Raw genomic sequence first — 8,103 nt, 5'->3', positions numbered from 1 at the left:
TTGTTGTTATATACCTGGATGACTGAGAAAACAAACTTTGAGTAGTGTTCAATATTTTCAGTCAGAATTAATGAAAATGGTCATATCTCAGCTAAAAACTGGTTTATAAATATGGGCAAAAATCCATAAATATGTCGCTTCACCGTATAAGTCACAGGCATGCTTTTTTATGCAAAAAAAACGTGACTTGTATATCGAAAAATACAGTACCTTAGAGCTGGTGCAGGAGGGCACAAAAAGGGTTCCATCAGGTCAGTTTCAGATCTCTGGGCCTCTCGTATCTCTTTGTCAGTAGTCCATGTGAGGCTGTCTAGAGGGCTGTGGTAGCTTGGTGGTTTGTGGTCGCATCAGAAAGGCCATCAGGCATAAAAACAAATGCTAAATCTTCAAGCGAGTTAGTTCGTTGTGGCGACTGCTGAAGAAGGGAACAGCCAAAAGAAGAAGAAAAACGTATTTTATTATAAATCTCAATTCGTGTGAATGAGAAGGAAACAAGTGTAACAGTGAAACTGTAAAAGCTGGCAATGTTTCAGAACATTTGAAGAGGTTTTCAGTTTCCTCATGTGAGCCACAGAGCTTTTGTGTTTTTGGAATTTTGAAGATGTTAAAGAAATTTTCAAGACAATTTTCTTTCACAATAGTCAAAGAGTTGTGTTTGCACAACTTTTTCAGTTTAGTTTATGTCATTCTGGAGCACTAGAGTTGCATATTTTGGGCAATATGTGAACAAACTTTTACCCACATTTTGCCGGAAAAGGTGGCATGGCTGAGCAGTGATTTGAGCTGTCACCTCTCGACCAGAAAGTTACAGGATCGCCTCCTGTCTTTCTGTTTGGACTCTACATGTTCTCACTCTGCATGTGTGGGTTTTTCTCCAGGTATTCCAGTTTCCTCCCACAGACCAAAAACATGCATGCTAGACTGATTGGTAACTCTAAATTGTCCCTAGGTGATTGTGAGAGTGTGAGTGGTTGTTTGTCATGTTTGTGTGTCCTGTGATGGACTGGAGACATGTCCAGGGTTTCCCCCACCTCTCACAGAGACTAATGGAGACAAGCTCTAGCTCCCAGCAATCTGGAAAGGAGAAGTGAGTAAATAAAATGGGTGGATTGATAGATTTTATCAAGGGTTTTTGCAAAAGTGTTTAGTGTGATCTCAAGTGAAAAATTGTGTATTTTCTCAAAATTTGTCCCCAACTAGTTTGCAGCTGTGGCAGCCCAGTGAGATAATACTTTAGTACAGTTAAGGTGGAGAAGGGCAGACAGAGTGGGGTGGATGGAGAAGTGTATCAGGAGTCATCTGTGACAGAAGGAGAGCTGAAAAAGTAAAATAGACATTTTACATGATGGCAGTGAGATGTGCTAACATAAAGGAAGGCTAATGTTGTAGAGCAGAGGGATGGTGTGATGGAAGAGGATGCTGGGATAGCGTGAGATGGAGGCCGGTGACCTGTGGTGACCCCTGAAGAGAGCTGCCAAAGGAGAATGAGATCTCCAGTTTTATTACGCACATGTTCATTGCCCCTCAGTCAGTTCAGCATTCAAGCACACCACTGAAGACTCGAGGGTCTTTTCTCCCTCTGATCATTCTTGAGCTGACCTGTATGTTTAAAAGAACACAGTGAATAAAAAAAAATTACTGATTGTACCAGAGCATTGTTTTTTCATAGCTACACTCACCAGTAATGCTATGTTCTCTTTGCAATATATGCTTTACATGAATCTGTCATAGTTGGTGTAATTTAGTGTTTAGGTTTCTGTTTTGGTGTTTATTTTCATGTTTTTATGGTGTTTAGTTTCTGTATTCACTTTGTTCATGACCTCTCTGTGTCTGCCGTTAGCCGTCAGTCCCCGCTCCACCCATTCACACCTGCACCCTGTCTCCATTGGCTCAGCTGTGCCTCATCTCCTCCATCTCACTACATATAACCTCTCGGTTTTCATTCCAGAAATCAGTGGAGCATTGTGCATTATACAAACTGTGCCTGGTTCTCATCTCTTCCAGGAACTGAAGGTTTTACTGCCATGTCAGCTTTTGTTCTGGTAAATGAATTTTTAGTTGATTCCTTTAACTCCTTGAGTCAAGTTTGCCTTCTTGGGTCCAAATCCTCCTCAAATCTTGACAGAATCATTCTTGGTGAAGGATTGTGTACCAGCAGTCTTCTGTGTAATGGTAGGATCTCACTGGGCTGCGTCTGCTGGTCACTATTTGGTGAACAACATTCTCAGGGAGGTTTCTACAAAACATTTGCAGGGACTCTATATCCTTGCCGGAGTTATTAATAGTTGCAACACATTTTCTCACAAAATAGTCACAGAGGCATCATAGGCATCTCCAGTGTGTCTTAAAAGCATTAGAGTTGTATTTTAACACCAGAAGCTCTCCTTTAACAGAAAATATGTTCAGGTTTAAAAAACATGCCAGTTGTCACAAATAAAGATTGAAAAACAGGTACAGATCTGTTCATATTTCTAATGTGGACCCCAGTAAATTTAATCATAAGTGTGGGGATCACAGCCTAGGTGGGCACATAGTGTGCTGAGAGGAATATGGTGTGATGGGGAACATAATTATTTGTCAGCTTTTACAAACTGGCTGCTCAAAATGAGGCCACATTTTTGATGACTGCACTTAGACTGTAAGACTGCAACAAAATGTTTGCCTTTCTCATCCAGGTTTTCATGTCTTTAAGACATGCTTTTACTGATAAATATAATGGCGTATCATCAGCATAACAATGAAAATGTATCCCATGCTGTTTAATATCTTTACATAATGGAAGCATATATAAAGTAAAGAGTAATGGTCCAAGCCAGACCAAACCAACCAGGGGAAACAATTTGCTGGAAGTCCTCTGACTGATGAAGCCCTCCGGATAGAGGGTGAAACATCTCTATAAAAAACAACTGTCCAGATGATCCGACTGAGAATTACTGGATTTGGTACCAGGATGATTGAGCATGAACTTTGTTGCCTTGAACCACTTTGGCTGTGGCTGCATGCCTGGGAGGAGTTGATGAGGGGCAGGACGGCCCCCAGAAACCATCTTAGCTCCAGCAAACTGGTTGGTCCACTTAAGGAGTCATCCTCCTCCATCTCATTCTGTCCTCTTCATCCTCTTTCCTCATGGTCTTCGACTAACGGTAGCACAATTTCCGCTGGCACCTTGTTTGTCAACAGCACCGGTGGCGGTCGTTGTTAACCTGGGCCTCGACCGATCTGGTATGGTTTTGCTTTGATGAACTCGCATTATGGTTTTGGTAAAAGTGTTTTACATCGGATACCCTTCTTGACACAACCATCACCATTTACCTGGGCTTGGGATCAGCACAAGAGATACAATGGCTTGTGCTCCCTAGTGGGTGGTTTGAGTATCATCAGCATAGTAATGATAATTTATCCCATGCTGTTAAATAACTTTAACTAAAGGCTCCAGTATTCTCCCGCATCCTGTCATCTGCACGGAAACTGTGCGTACTGTGCGCAGAAGGTTGAGACTTCATACTTGAGTGTCCACCCAGAGCGGCTACAGAGCAGCTCTGCAGACAAGGGCCGTTTACCTTAGGGACAAATTGAGGTCACCGATTGGTCATTTTCTGACACTCCTACTGGATTGATTGACAGGTCGAGAAAAAAAATGAAAGCTGGCAGCTCTGTGTTTATATGTTGTTAATAAAAAGTTCTAAAAAAAAAATAACAACATGGAACACTGACCCTGCAGCCCACACATGAGACCAGCCCACCAGGAAATCTCCAGACCCTCCCACAGCCATGCTGGACATGATTTTAATTCGCTTGTGACAAATTCTTTCATTTCTCACCATTTCAGTCATGGCATCAATGGAGAAAGAAGAGATCACTTGCCTTTTGGCAAAAAAAAAAAAAAAGAAACAAAAGGCCAGATCAGGGATGAAGAAGAGGAATTTAATACATTGGTGTCACATACAAAACAGTCTGTCACCAGGCAGTTTATTGTGCGACACCGCGTACGCGGTCGTAAAAACTGAGCTTTGCGCAGATATGCCCTGCGGAGGTACACGCATACCTCCGCGCATGTACACGCATACCTCTGCAGACGAACGTACGCGAGAGTATACTGGGGGCTTAATGGAAGCATATATAAAGTAAAGAGTATTAGTCCAAGTACTGAAACCTGAGGAACTCCTTGATTAACTTTGGTGTATGATGAAGAGTCATTCTTTAGATTTACAAACTGGAATCTATCGATATGATTTAAACCAATTTAGAACTGTTCCTGTAATTCCAACATCATATTCAAGTCTCTGTAATAGAATATTATGATACGCTGGTGAAGATTCTCAGTCATCCAGGACATGGTAAATTCAAAAAAGTTCAAGACAAAAACAACTGGACTTTATTTGTGATTAGATGGAACCATCTTATCACAAGCAGAACTGGTTTATTCCACTTTGGAGTAAGCTGTTGGGGGAAGAATCTGTTTTTTTGTGTGTTTCCTTGACTGATGAAGCCTTCCGGACCGAAGGCGAAAGGTTTCAGCACAAAAAAAAAGAAACTGTCCAGATGACCTGACTGAAAAATGTTGGACTGCAACAAAATGTTTGCCTTTTTTTCTCACAATTCTGAGTTGCCAATGAGTCTCCAGAAGTTACAGCCCAAGACATACCTGTTAATAATCCCAGGATTTGTGTGAATAATTATCTAAAGCAAAACTAACAGCAAAGTAAAAGTTTATTTTTACCTCCTAAGACCCGAAGTCTTGCATACGTGGATGCCAGGTTGTCCACATATGTGGATGCCAGGTTGTCCACACATGTGGATGCCAGGTCCTAGGAGGTTAAAAAGTGTTCATATGAACTGCTTTAATCTTAACCTTGTTCAAGCTCATCATTAGCCCATGGATTCAGTCAGAATTGAATTATTTTTCCAAACTGAAGCCGTTCAGAGAACTATCTACTACAGGTAAGTTACTTACTGCTCAAAGAGATCTGAGCTATCCCTTTAAGATCCTGCTGCAGTTCTCTGGTTGAGCCCAGACTATGACCGGGCCATGGCAGCATCTTAATTCTATTAATTTTCAGTCTCTTTGCTGTTAATTTGTTGCTGACCTGATGTAATCTTCAGCTGTCACACAGATGGACTCCAGAATACTTTGACATGCAGAAACATTTATGGTCAACTCAACAGCCTGGTGAGCATCAGAATATACTTTTTTCCTCATTACTTTGTTCAGAAACTTTGAATTTAAAGAAGACGTTCACCATGGCTGCACGTTAAAATTGATTCACATCTGCACGTTGAGTCACTTCTTATAAGTCTTATTTCAGACCTTTTTTTAATCCCAGTCTGACAGTTTGAATAAATCAGTCTTTTAGCGTCTCCTTGCAGCCAGAAGCCATTGTGTAATCACCGAGCTGTTAAATGGAGGAATCTGAGACCACTGCGCTTGTGATCTACTTGGAGAAGTTATCAATTTTAGCAGCATGATAGCACTCCTCGTAAATGATTTCCCCTTGTGTGAATACATGCTACAGACTGAAGGAAGTGCTCTCTGCTCTTGGGTCACTTCCAAGTCCTGCGGATAGTAATTGATGATTCGGAGCAAGCGTTCCACCCAGATCTGTCTTTGTCGTGCTCAATAAATCACATTTATTCCATGCAAATCATCCAGCCAGGGACTGATTTCATTAATGGCTCAGTGACACGTTATATTCATGTTTTTTTCATTCCTTCTCCATCGCTTTGTGCAGCTCGTGCTTAGTGGCAGGCTCCCTGCTGACCCCTGCTGGTGAGGACGTCACGGTGCGTTCAGCACCATGGACAGAGACAGCTTTTAACACAGCAGAGATTTTCAGACGATGAATATTTGATAAGTGAACATCAGTTTATGCTAAAAAGTCATTCATCCACACGAGAAAAGAAATCTGTTACACTTTTTAAATTAATTTTCGTTAAGGCTTGATTAAAGACAGCTTTGATGGCATTTCAGGGGCATGTGTATGTGTGTGGGCATGTGAGAGATTGTTTTGATCGAACAGACTGGCAGGTTTTCAGAGAAGCTGCTGAAAATGGAGGTTCGCTTGATCTTGACCAATACACATCCTCAGTACTGGGTTACATTAGTACATGTACTGACACAGTCTCCACTATCAGATATGTTAAAAGCTACCCAAACAGAAAACCTTGGCTGAATGCAGAGGTGCGTACCCTGCTGGAAGCCAGGAACACTGCCTTCAGGTCTGGAAACTCAGAGGAGCTGAGTAGGACAAGAAAAGAGCTGGTTGCTGGTATTAAGAGGGCCAAGGCCACATATGCAAAGAGGATCGAGGGTCAATTCATCTCACAAGACCCTCGGAGCATGTGGAGGGGCATTAAGTGCATAACAGATTATAAAGGAAGGAGTGAACAATGTCCCAAAGACCCATCTCTGCCTGATGCCCTCAACAAGTTCTATGCACGCTTTGAAGACCCGAACAGACCACCCAGCACCAGACTCACCTCACCACCGGATGAAGAGCATCTCAGCGTGACCTCAGCAGAAGTAAGGAGTACCTTCAGGAGGATTAATCCGCACAAAGCAACTGGCCCAGACAACATCCCCGGAAAAGTGTTGAAGGAATGTGCTGATCAGCTCTGTGAGGTGCTGGCAGACATCTTTAACACCTCACTTACCCTGGAGACAGTTCCCACCTGCCTGAAGACTGCCACCATCATCCCAGTCCCAAAAAGCTCTACAGTGACTGGTCTGAATGACTATCGGCCAGTGGCCCTCACCCCGATAGTCGCTAAATGCTTCGAAAAACTGGTCATGACTCACATCAAAACAACCATCAACATCAACGAGGACCCTCATCAGTACGCATACCGTGAGAACCGATCAACAGAGGATGCAATCTCCTCTGTGGTCCACACTGCACTCAACCACCTGGAGCAGAAAAACTCTTACGTCCGTATGCTCTTTGTGGACTTCACATCCGCCTTCAACACCATGATCCCCCAAACCCTGATGGACAAACTATCCACACTAGGACTAAGCCCCTCCATCTGCAACTGGGTACTAGACTTTTTAACAAACAGACCACAGTTAGTGAGGATCCACAACCTCTCCTCCTCCACCATAACCCTCAGCACTGGCTCTCCTCAGGGATGTGTGTTGAGCCCCCTCCTGTTTACTCTGCTCACATATGATTGTGCAGCTACCCATCCAGGCTGTCACATTGTAAAGTTTGCAGATGATACAGCGGTGGTGGGATGCATCACAAACAATGATGAGTCCAGCTACAGGCAGGAGGTGGAACACCTGGAGAGCTGGTGCAGAGAGAATAACCTTCACATCAATGTGAAGAAGACAAAGGAGATGATTGTGGACTTCAGAAGGAACAAAAACACCTACACCCCCCTGAACATAAGAGGATCTGCGGTGGAAGTGGTCTCCAGCTACAAGTACTTGGGTGTACACATGAATGACAACCTCAGCTGGAGCAACAACACCACCAGCCTGATCAAGAAAGCTCATCAGAGACTCTACTTCCTCAGGCGGCTGAGGCGAGCTGGTCTGGGAAGCTCAGTCCTCACCTCCTTCTACAGGTGTGCAGTGGAGAGCATCCTGTGCTCGAGCATCAATGTGTGGCATGGAGGCTGCACAGCTGCAGAAAGAAAAGCTTTGCAGAGAGTGGTGAAGGCTGCACAGAAATCTGTTGGAGTCAGTCTCCCCACCATCACAGACATCTACACCTCCAGATGCAGGAAGAGGGCCACCTGCATCATGAAGGACCCCACCCACCCAGCACACACACTTTTTGCCCCACTCCCCTCAGGAAGGAGGTTAAGGAGCATTAAGTGTAGAACCACTAGACTGAGGAACAGCTTCTACCCTGAGGCTGTTAGACTCATGAATCTCTAACTAGAATAATCACTGTGAAAAACCATATCATGTTGCTGCTGATCTGTTTCATGTTGCTGCTGATCTGTTTCAATGTTGATGTGTTCATGCGTGCACATCTGCTCACAGACTCATGTTCATGTTTGTGGTGATGTTCAATGTTTTATGTTATGAGTGCTTAGTGTATATTTAGTTGATGTTTTTCTTAGTTCATATCTTAGATGTTATTACTGTTTTTCTTA

The sequence above is a fragment of the Nematolebias whitei genome, chromosome 14 (genome assembly GCF_014905685.2).
Source record: "Nematolebias whitei isolate Nwh7 chromosome 14, NemWhi1, whole genome shotgun sequence".
Lineage (NCBI taxonomy): Eukaryota > Metazoa > Chordata > Actinopteri > Cyprinodontiformes > Rivulidae > Nematolebias > Nematolebias whitei.
This window is presented reverse-complemented; position numbering follows the sequence as displayed.